This window comes from Pavona decussata, unplaced genomic scaffold (genome assembly GCF_977016875.1).
Source record: "Pavona decussata unplaced genomic scaffold, jaPavDecu1.1 SCAFFOLD_67, whole genome shotgun sequence".
Lineage (NCBI taxonomy): Eukaryota > Metazoa > Cnidaria > Anthozoa > Scleractinia > Agariciidae > Pavona > Pavona decussata.
Window position 1 is genome coordinate 2,994,702 of NW_028145486.1, and position 16,064 is coordinate 3,010,765.

General features: G+C 39.6%; 2 long non-coding RNA genes and 1 other non-coding gene across 5 annotated transcripts in view; 1 reads left to right on the forward strand and 2 right to left on the reverse strand.

Moving 5' to 3' along the window:
- Positions 1 to 526: 526 nt before the first annotated feature.
- LOC146478097 (U4 spliceosomal RNA) lies at positions 527 to 665 on the forward strand. The gene has a single exon (XR_014865272.1). It is a non-coding gene; the product is annotated as a U4 spliceosomal RNA (small nuclear RNA).
- Positions 666 to 5,006: 4,341 nt separating this feature from the next.
- LOC146478098 (uncharacterized) overlaps positions 5,007 to 16,064 on the reverse strand; it is a 46,854-nt gene continuing 35,796 nt past the window's right edge. For all 3 annotated transcript variants that reach the window (XR_014865249.1, XR_014865245.1, XR_014865248.1), the window contains exon 4: positions 5,007 to 5,281. This is a non-coding gene — a long non-coding RNA (uncharacterized LOC146478098). The remainder of the gene's footprint in view (positions 5,282 to 16,064) is intronic.
- Positions 5,279 to 10,506, reverse strand: LOC146478099 (uncharacterized). The gene is made up of 3 exons (XR_014865255.1): positions 10,337 to 10,506; positions 10,172 to 10,241; positions 5,279 to 5,584 (listed from the first exon to the last, which is right to left on the reverse strand). It is a non-coding gene; the product is annotated as an uncharacterized LOC146478099 (long non-coding RNA).

A 16,064-nucleotide genomic window follows, 5' to 3' on the forward strand; every position in this document is an offset into this window, starting at 1 on the left:
AAACGGCAGATTCGCCCTTGCGGGGCGTGTCCGCCTGACTGGAGAAATTTAAAAGCACATAACCAATACTGCTTGAGCTAATGCCATTCATAGGTTAAAAAGGAACCCACCGTTCTCTCACTTGTGGGACATCCTTGTTAGAGACAATGTAGGTCTAGAAGTCTTTGATAGCCTATCTGGAATATAGTTACATAAGTTTGAAAAATGTTTCAGCATAATTTCTTTTGCGATCTTTGTTAACAAGTATATGTGAATTCTTTGTGAAAACTAGGATGTCCATCGGACAACCGTCTAAATAGTCATTCAAACATTCAATGCGTATGCTTATATCTGTTAAGCATGTTACACACTGGGAGCATTAGCTTTAATATCCTCGAACTTGTTATTTTTAAAGATTTCTGTATTTCCTAGGAAAAACTCAGCGAAGTGTCGTCGTAGACTCAAGACTCGTTATAATTTCTTATACATCCCACATGTGAGAGAATGAGTCATTCGAAAAAAACCGTGATCCAATGAAAGTCTGTTCACCTTTGCGCAGTGGCATTACCGTAGCCAGTGAGGTTCATTCGAGGCGCGGTTATTGCTGATTGAAAACTTTTCCCAATACCCCGCAAGACGACTTGAAATACAGTCGGCTTTGCAATTTTTGCCGGCCCGTCGATGGGGCCCTGAAGAAGTTATGAACAAAATCTTACCAGCAAAATAAAAAAGCAAAGTTGTTTTATTTTTGTCCGTTATGTGAGGTTCCCTAGGCACGCTTTCATAATAAGGTTCCGAAATAGCTATTTTATGGAGGCGGTGCCGTCGGTATCTCGGTGAAGTTGGCGACCTGGTGCCCTTCGATCTTATTATGGTGAACCCAATAACCCAATATAACAGTGATCACACAGAAATCTTGTTACAAGACCTAATGTTATTTTGTGAGACATAAATGCTAGCATTATGCGAGCGTGACCGAAGGTGACGTTGTTAGGGCTACTTGTTGTAGTAAAGAAATTGATACGTATAGTCAATATTAAAATATTTGGCAACAGAGTTTTCCAGTATCATCTTCCTTTGGAGAGATCTCTTAAAAAGCTTGACAGTGCTTGTTTTTTCAACCCACTCGTCGGTGTTTGGAAAATCGGATGAAATACTCTTCCTCGTGTTTTTCCTATTACCCTAAGCAACTGTATAGCGAAGAAGCGTAATATTTTATACTCAATTAGAGCACGCGATTCACTACTGGTGCCACGTTTTAATACACGTTTTCTGATGAAGGACTCTGTCGTACACAGAGGCTCTGTATTTTGGAACATGCTGACTTGCAAATATACTGATCTTGTTGATACAAGCCATTATAATCTTGCCAAATTAAAAAGCTCAAAACTTCGGAACTTTTTAAGGCCGTTAAATTCAACGTATTATTACCCTTGACCGCTGGCTTCGAACTTGAAGATTTTGTATTTATTTGAATGTAAGCTAATCTGTTTGAAGTAGCACTGATAGCATAATAATATGTTTTTACACTGCATTTAATTGTATGCAATATTTAGTTCTACTTGTATTTAATTAAGTAGTAATGTATTGTACACGACCCCACAAGCTTTCAGCCGTTCATATACATCGTGTATAAATAAAGGCAACCTACCTAGTACCCACCTACCTACCCTACATATATTCTTATCATCAAATTGTTCTGGGCGCCAAGTGTTTTCACTGTAGCATAATATTTCAAAGGCTTGTCTCCTAACCTTTCAGCTTTTGGCCTTAATTGTGGGCTCCTTCATTCATTTTTCCAAAGACAACAGTCGAGCTCACACTGGCTTGACTCGTACTCACGTGAGATTTTGAACCAGTCTCATGTAAATGAGTAGCGGGTACTTTGTTTATATGTTGAGCCACATTAGCATAAAAGGCAAAACTAGCTGAAATGCACTCTATAAATGTTATTGAAAGAGCTCGGTAAACTTTATAGTACTTTCAGCTTGATATGGTTAACAGGATTTGACTGATACAGAAGCCGATTAAGATTTTACAACTGGGATAAAGTCGTACCAGTTTGGAAGTCGTAGTGGTATCATGAAAACACCTCCTTACCATATCACCAGCTTTTATCAAAATTTCAGACTTTATTATCAGAGTATGGCTTTGGGTTTATTGCAACAAAAAGTACCTTCAAAAATTATTACAATTATAAACACTTTTGTTATTGTCGTTGTTGTTGTAGTCCATCCAGGTTAGCCGAAAAAAAGAACGTTTGAACAAATTCAGTTCGCAAAAATGATGTTCACTAGTAGAGCTTTTTTTTTTTTAATAAATCGGCTTCTATATTTGAATGTTTTAAAATGCAATCATTTGGCAGTTGTTCCAGACATCCTAGATTAGTGCCATTACACGTTATTTAAGTTTGTAGTGACATTTCAACATCTCAAAATATTTGAGAAGCTCAAATACATGTAGATCAACCCTCATACCCGGCCAGTCTCAGGAATAAACTCTATAAAGTAATACACAATCTGTAAAAATTAAATAGTGGGTATTGGAATAAACATTTTATATAGCTTAGTATATCTAGGATTGTACAATAATGTTAGGTTTGTTTATATCTCTCCCCAATACAATTTTTGATTGCACCATCAGACGTCAGTAAACACTTGATTCATTATTCTAGGAAGTTTTTTGGAAGCAATGTTTAAATGTAAGTACAATGGCTGCCCAGTTGAGGGGTTAGCCAATCGAAGAATTAGCACTTTCAGGTGGAAAGAGAACAACTTAATAAAAGGTATAAGTAGCGAGAAGACTTAGATCGCCTTATCAGAATTGGGCGGCTAGAGAGAACTGGTTCTCATTGACCAAATGAAAAGGCTAAAGGCCGATGCGGCGCGCGCGATCAACTGCGTGGGTCTTGCGTGTCATACGCGACTCCTGCATGCAGTTCGCAAATAGACCTGTAATAAAGCCTTCAACGGTACCTTAGCTTATCTTGATCATGAAGGGAAAAACTCAAATATACTGAATGGAGGTTTTCTTAACGATCACTGATTCTGAGCCGTTGGAAACGTTTTTCATATGCCATTGGGTATGCTAGCTCTGTGGCATTTGTTGAGGTTTCATGTTTACCGGCTCGGATTAACTGCAAGATAAATGCTATGAAGCCGGCATATGATCCGTGGATTTCGTAACTTGTGATTTCATGCTTATCTGCAGTAAGATTGCAGGATGTTCGTTTATCACGTATATGAGAGTTCAATAGATCCGCGTCTTTAGGAGACAGCGCTAAATACTGCCATCTATGAAGACATAAGATCCTTGAAATTCATAACTCGTGATTTCATGGTCATGCTATTTATCTGCATTGAGATTGCAGGGTGTTCGTTTATCACGTATATGAGACTGAGTCTAATAGATCCACGTCTTTACAAAGTTGATCATTGTTGTCTCTTGCTTTCGAGAGCTTTGGCCTCTTGCAGTTGTTCTTTTCAGCTCCGTTGCCTCATGACTGAAAGACAAATAAGTATGTTTTTGTGGGTAAGCCCGCATCCGGTAGATATTAAAAGCTAAGACAGTCGATAACTGTCATGCGAGTCTCTAGAATGCTTCAGCGATTTCTTCTGACAAGTGTTTAGTGTTGATTCTTGGGCAAGACGGCAGTTTCGATTCTAAATGAATCTCGTCAGTTGCCACTGAAAGTTCTGAGAGCAGTCAGAGCACATGCTCGGCTCCGGTCATGGGGGGAATACTCTCATATGAAAGGGGCTGGCATGCTCGTCGTCTCCCTTAGGGGTGTAAATTTCGCATTTTGGTCTCACTTAGGATGTTCTGGGAAAAACGCCATTATATTTAGCCGTGAAGGTCTCGTTTAGTGTTGCACGCGAAGTAATATAAAAATATATATTGGTCTGTGTTTTTTATGGTCTCTTTGGGGGGTCAAAAAAAGCTCTTGCCACGCCCAGATTGGTTTCTTTTAGGGGGTTTAATTCTAAATTTCCGACGAGCATCCCCGCCCCTTTCATATGAGAGTCCTCCTCTCGGGGCTCCAGTGTTAAAAAGTCGCGGGGGGACTCTCATATGAAAGGAGCGGGCATGCTCGTCGTCTCGCTTAGGGGATTTTGTTTGATTTTGGCTCACTCAGGTGTTCTGGGCAAAACGCCAATATATTTAGCCGTGAAGGTCTCGTTTGGGGTTGCAAGCGAAAAATTACTATTTACCTACTTTTAGGGGGTCAGAAAAGTTTGGGCCATGGCCAGATTTGCCTCCTTTAGGGGTTTAATTGAAAATCTCCGACGAGCATCCCCGCCCCTTTCATATGAGTTTCCCCCCCCCCCCCCCTCCTGCCGGGTAAAAAGTGTTGACGGGCCAACGCGACTCCTGCAGTTCGCAAATAGATTTGGTGATGTTTGTTTACTTGCTCAATGAACTGCTAAAATATGTCGTCAATATATCGTTTCTAAACGAGTGGTTTTAACGCGCTTCGGTTTAAAATCTCTTTTTCAACTAGCCATGAAGATATTTCTCAAAAAGTAGAGAAAAAAAAAAGTAGATAACTGTTTGATAGTATCCTCCCCGTGCATTGTTGGGCATTTTTCACAATGTCATCGTCTGTTCCATGTGCCAGGCATTTGATAGAATCGTGAATTTCACCTCACAACAACGTCGAACGTTTCAATCCCTATTTTTATTCTAGAGGACACATTACGGCGTCTAGACGAACTTGGGCAAACATTTGTTGTTTGTGTGGTATTAAAAATGCGTCTATAGTATAAAGACGGGCACAAGACGTATTAATGGAAGTTCGGCCAAGACAATGAGGTAAAATGGAAAATATAGTGATACATACGGGTAGAAAATAACTGAAAGTGTTATCAGAATGGATGATGATCAAAGAGATGGAAGAAAACCGTCACATAACGGACGAAACGAACGTAAAAAGTGCGTAGAAAAATGAAATAGGTTTTCATCAGACATTTTCAACTGAATAAAACTATTATTGATTATCTGTATTTTTTACAAGATTGATTGGCGTGAACATTTTCCCTGCACATACAGTGGAACCCGGCTCTACAATTTTGACAACATGCACGTTCTAGTTTTCATAGGCTTACACTGAAATTCCTACATCTTAATCCGGCCTTGCGGATAGTGACTAACAAAGTGGATCAGAACATTATCCACTCTTTAAACAATCAGTCACAGATCCGCTCGGGCATAAAAGAGCTAGCACACGACTGCTGTGCTTTTGGGTCTGCCATCTTGGACGCAAATGTGACAGGATACAAAACAACAGCAAACGAAAACGTAACTAGAATATTTTAATTTCATTCAATCTTTCTTTTACAAGCTCCTGTGATTGAATATGCTAACGTGCTTAAGACTGTTCGATTAAAACTACGGCGGGAATTTCCATGAAAAATTATCAATTCTTTAAGGTAACGATAATGCATGTTATGCCATTCAAACTACTAATTTATCCCTATGGACCCCCTATCTTCTACAAACGTGTAGCTGGATAGACACCCTACGTTGTCCGGCATTTTTATATTCTCCAGCATCAAAAATGCTGCAGGCAAATCTCCGGAGACTTTGGATACCCTTGCTAACGGACCTAAAAAAACGAAAAGAATGAAACAAGACAATGAGTGTGCTAATTTTTAGTTCGACTTTAACACGTCATTTTTGTTTTAAACGCAATGAAGAAGCTCAAATGTTATTCACCTTTGATGGTGAGGCTCTTGACACTTTTATTTCTGTTACAAAAAGTTCTGTATGCAAGGACAAGTTCTACGACGATTGTGAGCTTAGGACCACTCAAGTTAAGGCTAATAACAATGATATTACCATGTATAGGTAAATTATATTATGATCATACGAGTGAGTGAAGTCCTGAGAAGGACTGTTTGAGGTGACATTGACTGACATTTCGATCGACAACCCGAGCGGAAGTCACCTTCAGAGTGTGGAACGTCAGTAGATGATATAAATTTCTCTGGTTGTTGTCCTGATTGGTCAGCGAAGCCGAGATGTTATTGGTCGTTTATCAGTAAGTCGTGATGTTATTGGCTGTGGAGACTGTAAAAAGTGACTGCTGTTTTTTAGCCTGTTCCAGGCTCCTAGAGAGACGCGCGAAGGAGAGAGCGAGGGGACGAAAACGACGGGGGTGGGGGAGAGGAAGAGAGGGAAAGAAGAGGAGCCTGTAATCATTCTCTTAAACACCTCATGCCGCCCACTTTTTCCAAAATGTGTCAACATGTCAAAATGTCAAACTTTTCATTGTCCGGGTTTCGAGTACTCACGCCAGTTCTCGAGTTCGCGCGGTTGTCCTTACATCGCTTCGATGTCGCGGACACCGAAAGGTTCTCCGGGTTTGAGATTTCAACCCTCAAAATCCTGTAGATTTTGCCAAAAAAATTTGACGTGTCTTGGAACGAAAGTTCCCCGGGTGTACTTGTTCAACGCCGTTCGAAATAAGGAACTTATGAACGCGACGTTATGATATCGAGCGACGAGACTCTAGTGTTGGCAGATGTTGTGTCTTCGCTTGGTTGTATCTTCGCAAGCTTTTAAGAAACGAAGAGCTTTCCAGCGTCAGCTGCCTCATTTGTGCGAGGATCCTGGCCAGAATTTATGGCACGTTTAAATATGTTAAAATGCGGTTGACAGACCTGCACGACTCCCACTGTGTGTGCGTTGTTTTGATAAAAGCTTTTACAATGCAAGCATGTCTTTAAGCGATTCTCCTTTTGTATAAGAGCTTCTTCCCTTTTGATCAAAACGTGATGCGACCGCTCTGCTTAATAGTGTTTATCTTGATCGTGAGGGGGAATTCTCATATATACTGAATGGAGAGTTTCTTACTGACTATTCTGAGCCGTTAGGATTAGATTTTGATATGCCATTGTGTATGCTAGCTCTGTGGCATCACAGGTAGCCCAAGCTCGAAATATGAGCGCTAGTTACGCAACGGTTGAAAAATATAAGGATTTGTATGGGAAATAAACGGTTTATTTTAGAGGCTAAAAATATGAACGAATTCTTAAATAAAAATCACCCACTTTATTTCTCTTGTGTATGTTTTGCCTGCTATGTGGTTTTTAGGGCGATTTAGCGCGATTCCAGTGAGTTTTAGTTCCATCGCTCTCTCTCTATATATCCTTTCCCACTTGGGAAAGGATATATAGAGAGAGAGCGATGGAACTAAAACTCACTGGAATCGCGCTAAATCGCCCTAAAAACCACATAGCAGGCAAAACATACACAAGAGAAATAAAGTGGGTGATTTTTATTTAAGAATTCGTTCATATTTTTAGCCTCTAAAATAAACCGTTTATTTCCCATACAAATCCTTATATTTTTCAACCGTTGCGTAACTAGCGCTCATATTTCGAGCTTGGGCTACCTGTGGTGGCATTTGTTAAAGTTTAGCGGATAGGATTAACTGCAAGATTTCAGGTAGCGCTAAATAAATTTTATCTGTGAAGATACAGGATCCGTGGATTTCTTTACTCGTGAATTCATGCTTATGCTATTGCATATCACTGCGGGAAGATTGAAACTGCCGCAGGATGTTTGTTTATCACGGATATGCCGGAGTGTCTAACAGATCCTCGTCTTTCAAAGCTTATCATTGTTGTCTCTTACTTTCGAGAGCTATAGCATTTGTTATACATTCGTCGCCAATTCCTATTGCTGCGGCCGAGAACCCTAGTTGTTTTAACTGCTCGACCTGATCTCTCATCACTGAAACCAACGGAGAAACCACTATAATGGTTGACAACGGCTTGACTTCACTTGAGCACAAAGCACTCGAGACTCGAGGAAACAGTTGAAATATCAAGCTCTTCCCGAAACCGGTGGATAGAATGGCGAAAACGTCTTTCCCACGAGCTAGATTGAGAAGGCACGCTTTTTGCTCATTCCTGAGTACTTTAACTTGCGGAAAATCTCGAAGACAATTCTCTAAAATTGAATTAAACTCAGTCTCATCAAAACCACGCGCGTGTGACACACTCGCCATTTTGACTCTTTCAGATTCTTTCGCGATATCTTTTGAGTGATGTCTGAACTGTCAAAACTGACCAATCAGAGGGTATACCGGAAGCTGGTATACCGGCATGAGGTGTTTAAGAGAATGATTACAGGCTCCTCTTCTCTTCCCCTCTTTTTCTCTCCCCAGCCCCCCTCGTTTTCGTCCCCTCGCCCTCTCCTTCGCGCTTCTCTCTAGGAGCCTGGAACAGGCTAGCTGTTTTTCGACCCGTCTTTTGTTAGTCAAAAGTCCGTTGGTCTATTGTTAGTAAATCTGTCTATCAGTTTGTCTGTTTTGTTGATGTTGTCAATAAGTTGTTTCTAAGTGCAAGTAGTTGTAGGAGGGGGGCAATGGGGTTTGCGGTATTGTGGTATTGGGCAATTTTTCATGTGGTTTTTCGGTAATTGATATCTAAAATTGCGGTATTGCGGTATTCTCAAAACCTAAGGGATTCGAGTCTTTAAACGTTTTAGTCGGTATCAAAAATTATTCTCCAGTGTTTTACGACCCTTTTTGATCCTTTTTCAGTTTCTTGTCGTTTCGGAAACGCTTCGAAACAGCTCTAAGATCCTCTAATCCGTCACGCGAGTTTATGTTAGTCATATTACATGAAACGTGATAACAATTTGATCGTTTTAACAACCAATTAAAAGTCACGGTACTGACGCAGTCCAGTACCTATCAGTACACCTGGGTGGAGAGAGCCGCATTGTGAGAGTAAAGCGTCTTGTCCAAGAACACAACACAGTATTCGACCAGTACTCCGGAACCGGGCAATTGTGCGCTAATCGTTAGGCCGCCGCGTCTCCTAATTATAAGTTGGAATTGTCTCTACAATTGTCTCTACAAGCAATTGTATACAATTCGGCTTGTAGAGAAGTTTGCATTTTCGACAAGATCCTTCAGTAAAGTACACAATCACATAACAATTGAAGGTTGCAGCTGGAACCACATAGATATTTTTATATGAGGTCTATAAGGAAATGAATGTGCTACTCCCTAGACCTCTGTTCCTTCACAAAATACCCTGTGCATGACTGTGAAAAAGAGAGGAAAGACGTAGACGCTGCGCGAGTAGGACCACTAATAGAGAAGGCGTTTGTCAAGACTATTTACAGTGCACCAGAACGCTGTTGTCTGTAGAAACATCCGCCAAAACGCATTAACGTAAATGACGCCAGTAACCAAGACACTCGGCTCTCCAGAATGTAAATTCCTGATGAACATTTAGCATTGAGTTTGGAAGCGAAAAATTGCACTTCGTTCCATCACACTGATTAGAAAAGTGAAGCCAATAAAGGTAAGTTGATTTTTGTTCATTATTAACCAACAAGCTACTGCTATTGCTTTAGTACCGGTCGTTACTCATCTTGCTAAAACGAATTTAACTTGCCTTAACACTCGAAAAACAAAGTCTAAGTGGATATTTGCGCGAAATTTAACGAACAGAGTAGCGTTTTCGGTATTTTATCGACTTTTTTGACAAGGTATTGGACGTATTGCCATATTTGGCATTTTTTTTTTTTTTTTTTTTTTTTGCGATATTGAGGTATTTGTCAATTTTTTTTTTTTTTTTTTTTTTTGCGGTGTTGCACTTCGTTCCATCACACTGATTAGAAAAGTGAAGCCAATAAAGGTAAGTTGATTTTTGTTCATTATTAACCAACAAGCTACTGCTATTGCTTTAGTACCGGTCGTTACTCATCTTGCTAAAACGAATTTAACTTGCCTTAACACTCGAAAAACAAAGTCTAAGTGGATATTTGCGCGAAATTTAACGAACAGAGTAGCGTTTTCGGTATTTTATCGACTTTTTTGACAAGGTATTGGACGTATTGCCATATTTGGCATTTTTTTTTTTTTTTTTTTTTTTTGCGATATTGAGGTATTTGTCAATTTTTTTTTTTTTTTTTTTTTTTGCGGTGTTGCGGAGTTCAGAATCCCCCAACTTGATGTTCCCCTCTTGTAGGCAACGGTTGAGTGACGTTTGTTCAAAGTTAGTAAACCAGCTTTTCAGAAGGAGTCGTTGATAATAATTTCTACTGTAGGTAACGCACTTAGCAGAGCCCCAGAGGATTCTGTGGGTCGTTTGTTAATGTCGATGTGTGGCTACTAGGAATTATCTTTCCTGACGTTTTCCTCTGCTTTTAAAAACTATTTACAGTTTACCTTTGGACTTAGTTGTTGTTTTCGATTCCTCTTCCACCGTTTCGGGTGGGATTTCGTCTTGGTTCACAATCTGCACAAACAATAACAAAGAGGAACAAGTTATGGAAAAAAACTAACTAAAATAAAAAGAAGTCGTTGAAGCAGTTTTCGATTTACAGCCTGTACCTCGCCTTTTGCAGCAGACATTCTTGCACAACAATATGGTGCGAATTTCTTGCCTGATTGCTTGAAAACTGGATATTGAGAAAAGTATCGATGCACGCACTTTCAAGGTTAAAACGCTTCTGGCAACATTAATCCTGTGTTCGAGTTTTGTGTTGTTTGTCTTGTGATTTGTGACGACATGGGACTTTTTTGATCGTACCTTGTGATAACCGAAAGGTAAAGTTCTTAGCGTTGCCCGCCTAGACCGGTTTGTGAGTGATGCAACGGTTTGAAAGGTGAATACCCGTAACGTTTAAAGCAGGCCAGAAAATTCGAAACTCGAATAAGTTAAGTTATTTTCAAGTGACGTTTTCTTTGGTGTTATTGTCGTCGCTGCTTAAGCTTTTCTTATAATAAGGCGGGGAGTCTCTTCTCGTTTTTCACGTGCGCACAGTATCTAAGGCTATGTTCACACGGGACCGGTTCCAAATGGTTCCGATCTAAAAATCGTGACAGATAGGCCTTTTGTTCACACTAAACAACAACAACAACAAGTTCAGAGTTTCGAAATCCTTGATTCCGCCCCCACTAAATTTCAACTTAAATTTAAGGAGGCTATGTATATAAATTGGAAAAAGCCCAATTTAAACCAACAAGTTCATCATTCAACCTGGCACTTACGCTTTAGGCTTTATTTTCTTTGCTTTGTTACTCACTGAAATATGTTCTCTATTTTTATCACTTAATCATAATTAATTATGCATGTTTCGCGAGTTGTTATATAGTCCTAACGGTTTTTTTTTTTTAATATTCTGTAACTGACGATGATGTTTGTAACATCGAAACATGTCTTACAAATTAAAAAAAAGGCGTAATCTTCTTAAAAAGCCTAACATTGTGGCAACATTAATCCCGTGTTCGAGTTTTATGTTGTTTGTCTTGTGATTTGTGACAATATGGGACTTTAATTTTTGATCGTACCTTGTGATAACTGAAAGGTCACGTTTTTAGTGTTATGTTACAAGGAGCTACAAGGGTTACCCGCCTAGACCGGTTTGTGAGTGATGCAACGGTTTAAATGCTTAATGCCCGTTTTTGGCCAGAAAATTCGAAACTCGAACTTTTAAGGGTAAAACGATAATGGAAGTTTCTAAAATTGCATGTTCAACCATGATTTCAACTCGTTCAACTTTAACAGAAACGGCGAAGTACCCAGGATTCGCCAGGAATCAAACTGGTGGGAGTGGCGTTCAAGTAAAAATTAAATTTGGTCATTTCAGGTTGTTGTTTTGCAGAGGATGGCAAAGAAATTTACCAACTGATTATATTTGAAACGCACGTGCCGAGCGATTGTTTTTGCTCATTAAGCGGTTTGTTTTGTGGCGTTGTCGTCGCCGTCACTAAAGTACAAGTTCTGTAGCCTGTGTGTAGTGGTGACGATAGGGCGAAGACAAAAATCGAGCAGAGTGAGGAAGGGGTGGGGGAAGGGGAAGTTTTGTTAGGCGATGTAACGGTTTGAAAGGTGAATACTCTTTTAAAGTAGGCCAGAAAATTCGAAACTCGAACTTTCGAGGGTAAAACGATTATGGAAATTTCTAAAATTACATCTAGTTGCATGATCGAATTTTGTGTTGTCTATCATATGATGGTATTATATTACTAGCGTTGCTCTATCCATCTATCAACGGTTTGAAAGTTACTAGTTTAAAGATGGCCGTAAATTGGAAAGCTGTAACAGGTCATTAGGCCTCCCTCTTTAAATAAAGCCATTGTATTGCATTTTATTGTAGGCCAGAATGTTCGAAATTCGAACTTTCGAAAGTAAAACGATCATGGAAGTTGTTAAATAAAGTTGTATGTTACAAGCATGATCGAATTCTTGTGCAATTTGTCATATCATTGAGGTCTTGAACTTTGTAGGCCAATTAGTACATTATAGTTATTCACTTATTGTATTACTGAGGTCCCGAAGCAATTACGAAAAGTTTGATTGCAGAGAACTCCACGCAACGCATAAATAAATTGATCTCGTGCTTATTGGAGAGATGCACTTCCGGTCCGCACGTGTCAGACTTCACTTTACTTTACGTCCTTGAACCGGGTAAAGCAATGATTTTTATCGGGCCAATATTTAAACCAGTCTTCCGGAGGGCCCGGGGTTCTAGTTGCGCTAGTTGAATGTCTGTCCTTTGCCGTTCAGCCTTGCAATCAGTTTGGTTCAAGTCCGGCTGAAGGATATATGTACTTTTTAGCTGCGTATATTTTAAGGTTAGGGGTATTTTGGAGCTTCCGCTAGCTGCTTAAGAGGGAATGTCCCCGAAGACCGCGTGATATCACTAAAAATGTGGCACATGCTTCAAAAATTCAAAATCTTCTTATTTCTCTCAGAGGTACCCTATGATGAGCCAACAAACCTGATGTATACTTTTTAGTTCAAAGCTGTTTGTATTTTCCAGAAAATTCTCAAAAACTGTAACGGGCGCCGACCGTCATAAAATGGCGGAAATTAGTGCGCCGAGTAACAACACAAGAACTTCGCTCGTGAAAAGCGCAAAAGGAAGCACGGGTTTTTCAAATTGGTATATTTGTGTAAGAGACACTGGCAAATGATTCAAGCCTAAAACCAGGATCGTTTACTTAACTGGGAATGCACGACACGAGTTTGAAAATCACAAAAATTTCTTTCTTAAAAAATCTTGTTTTGTAGCAGTTTTTCAAGAAACATTTTTTTCATACGGTATAACTCAGAAGCACTTGTGACTAAGGTTGTGATAAGTGGAAATGGTGTTCTTTTCAAGAATATAAAAATTATTCTGGGGCTTTTTAAAACTTCTGCACGAAAAATGCAAGCTCTATGTCGAGAAAATCAAACTCCACTTGTCAACAAACACAAATAATCGAATAAGAGTCCCTGTTATCGAAGCCAATATTCCACGCAAATCTTAGTGCTTAGCACCGTATTTGATTAGAAAGTCAACATAACAAGTTTACTTTGCAAAACTTGCGGCTTTGGATTTCTTTTCATCGTCACTCTCTCTTCAAAATTGTTATCTTCCCTTCGACCATGTTTACCAAATCGCGCAATCAACAACCGCACGTATCAGTGACTCCTGCATGAAACATTACAGTTCCTGACAGATTCAACCATGTTTGAGTCTCCACACAGCTATAGAAAATAAGTTAACTCGATTATACGATTAAGAACAATAATTCAATTATTTTTAGTCGCAGATGAAGAAATTTTGCAACCCGAAGACGCAAAAAAGTGGAGTCTTCTGCACAATGAGACGATCATGTTTGTCACGCAATGAGACCGAGCGCGCAGGACTACCAACAAACATATTTTTATTCCGCGGCAGTTCGTCTGCGTCTACCGACTTCAAGCTTCAAATCCAAATCTCTTACCAGATTTTTATCCTTTAGGGTGGGATTTTTTAGTACAAATATTTTTACAAGCAGTCTCTAAGGGACCGGTCATTATTTAGGTAGAGGGGGGAGGGGAGGGAAAAATATTTTGATAGATAAAAATGTTTGCCAGGCCCTCCCTCCTAAGGTCTAGATTTCTTTTCGCAACTGCGTAAGTTGCGTACTAACTGCGAGGATCTTTCTTCTGTTTGACCTTTCATTCGCAGTTTAAAATATATGTTTCATATATTTACATTTAGAAAAAGTTTCCTTAGCCAAAAACAATTTTGTGACGTGAGGCGAATTCATAAAACATCAAACATATTCCGGACTTCAGCTGTAGACTATAAACTGACAAACAATTAATTTGATCCACCTTCTATCATTTTAGTTGAATTCTTCAAATGAACGAAGCCACTTTTAGTTCGTAAAAGCTTGATTAGGGCGTGCCCTGCCGACCGCAGACGGCTGGGCCTGTTTTTGACATAACGAGAGATGTACTCGGAAGGGAAGGAGATAGAAATCAATTTGGCTGCATTAAAACGTTGCGCACAGTCGATTTTGTGAAGAAATAACGGCTAGGAACTGAAGCGTGTACCCTCTTGCCGCACATGTACGCCTTAAGTGCCCATTTTTCAGTCTGTCATTGCTTTGAATTAAGTCTTTTGTAAAATAGTAGAAGCCCATATTTTTGCAAGTGAGAAAATTGTCACAAATTATATTAACTGTTTAATAAGCCATTTCCGAGTTGCAGTGAACCTCATTACGAAAGGGAGGCTAAGTGCAAAACTTTTTCATATGAAAATTAGTTTTGTTTGCATGTAAATAAAAACTACTTTTCATAATAAAAACTTTGCACTTAGCCTCGCTTTCATGATGAGGTTTAAAGCAACTCAGAAATGACATATTCTTATCTGTTTGATTTGTTACAGACATTACTTGTTTTTAATGAGCTTCTGATTAATATTGTGCTTTTTGTTCTCTTTTCAGCGGAAGAAGATGAACGTGTTCAGACGCTGTTTTAGGTGTCTTCGGCCAAACGAATTTCATTCAAAGCTTACTTTTACTTATGTATTTTAAACTTTTATTACTTCGCGTTTTTTCTTTTTTTGTCTATTGTTGTTGAAATGTAGGTTCAGTCGTGTGTAATAATACTCTGTTGTTTCCTTTCTTTCGTTACAGCGAAAAATTTCTCTTAAAAACTCACCGTGTTTAAAAACATGAACACTGTAAAGACTTAAGCTTACTGTATGTCGAGTTTTGGTGAACGCCTGCCCGTCATAATCGAGTCGCGATGTCAATTTTTTCAGGTGGCGTTACCGAAGGAATGAATCCTGAGAGTTGTTGATTGATACTCTTCAACAGACTTTTTCCTAACCGACAAAGGAAATCTACCAAGGTAAGCCTCTTATTCTGGTCGTGGTTCATCTTCAAGCTTTCTGTTTTCATTTTCCGAGGCCAGAAATGCTATCATCAATGACTGTCGATCAGTTTCTAAGAGTGTTTTTTTATTCTTTAGCTTCCAAGAACTTCTCTACATCATCGTCGGTGAACGATATATAATATAGGAACCTTTCCCTGGACAAAGTTTCATCATTGTTTGCAAGAGTATTGTTTGAAGCCTAGACTTTCTCAAAGTCGCTCGCTTCTCATTGAATGGACCTGGCGCGAGCTCCCGCTCGCTCGCGCTCCGCGCTCGCTCGCTCGAGCTCTGACGATCGCGCTTCGCGCTCTCTAAGCTCGACTTGTAAGCAAGTCTATTTGAAGCCATATCGAAATATTTTTGACAAAGACGCAACTCATGCAACTCAGGATGGCGGGAGAACGAGTAGCCATTCATTCATCGCTTCTAAGAGTGGCGCGAAATAAGGCGAGTGACGTGTCACCAGCTTATTGGCGATCTCAAACACACGTAAAATTATCATTACTTTTCACATGTTCCAGGTGAGATAGTGGTCGAAATCTCGTCAATAACTACATTTTATATAATGAACTAATTTTCCAAACAAGAATCTGTTTCTGTTCTTAGGGTTCTTAGATGTTGAGTATCCATGGCCAATTGGAAAGAGGGAAGAGAGGGAAAGAGAGGATTGCTCCTCTTCATGTATTATCTTATTGCACGCAGGAGACGCCCAACTGGGGCTTGTGATTATCATAAACGTTTCCCAAAGTCTCTAAGCAAACCAGCTAGGAGCGTTAGTGCATCAGTCTTTTTGACTGCCGTAAATGCGCATGCGTTTATCTTCTTTGCGTAGCGTAGACGAAAACGGCATTTGCCGTAGCCAGTGAGGTTAACCCGAGGCTCAGGTGATCGCTGATTGAAATTTTTCAGTAGGCCTGCAGC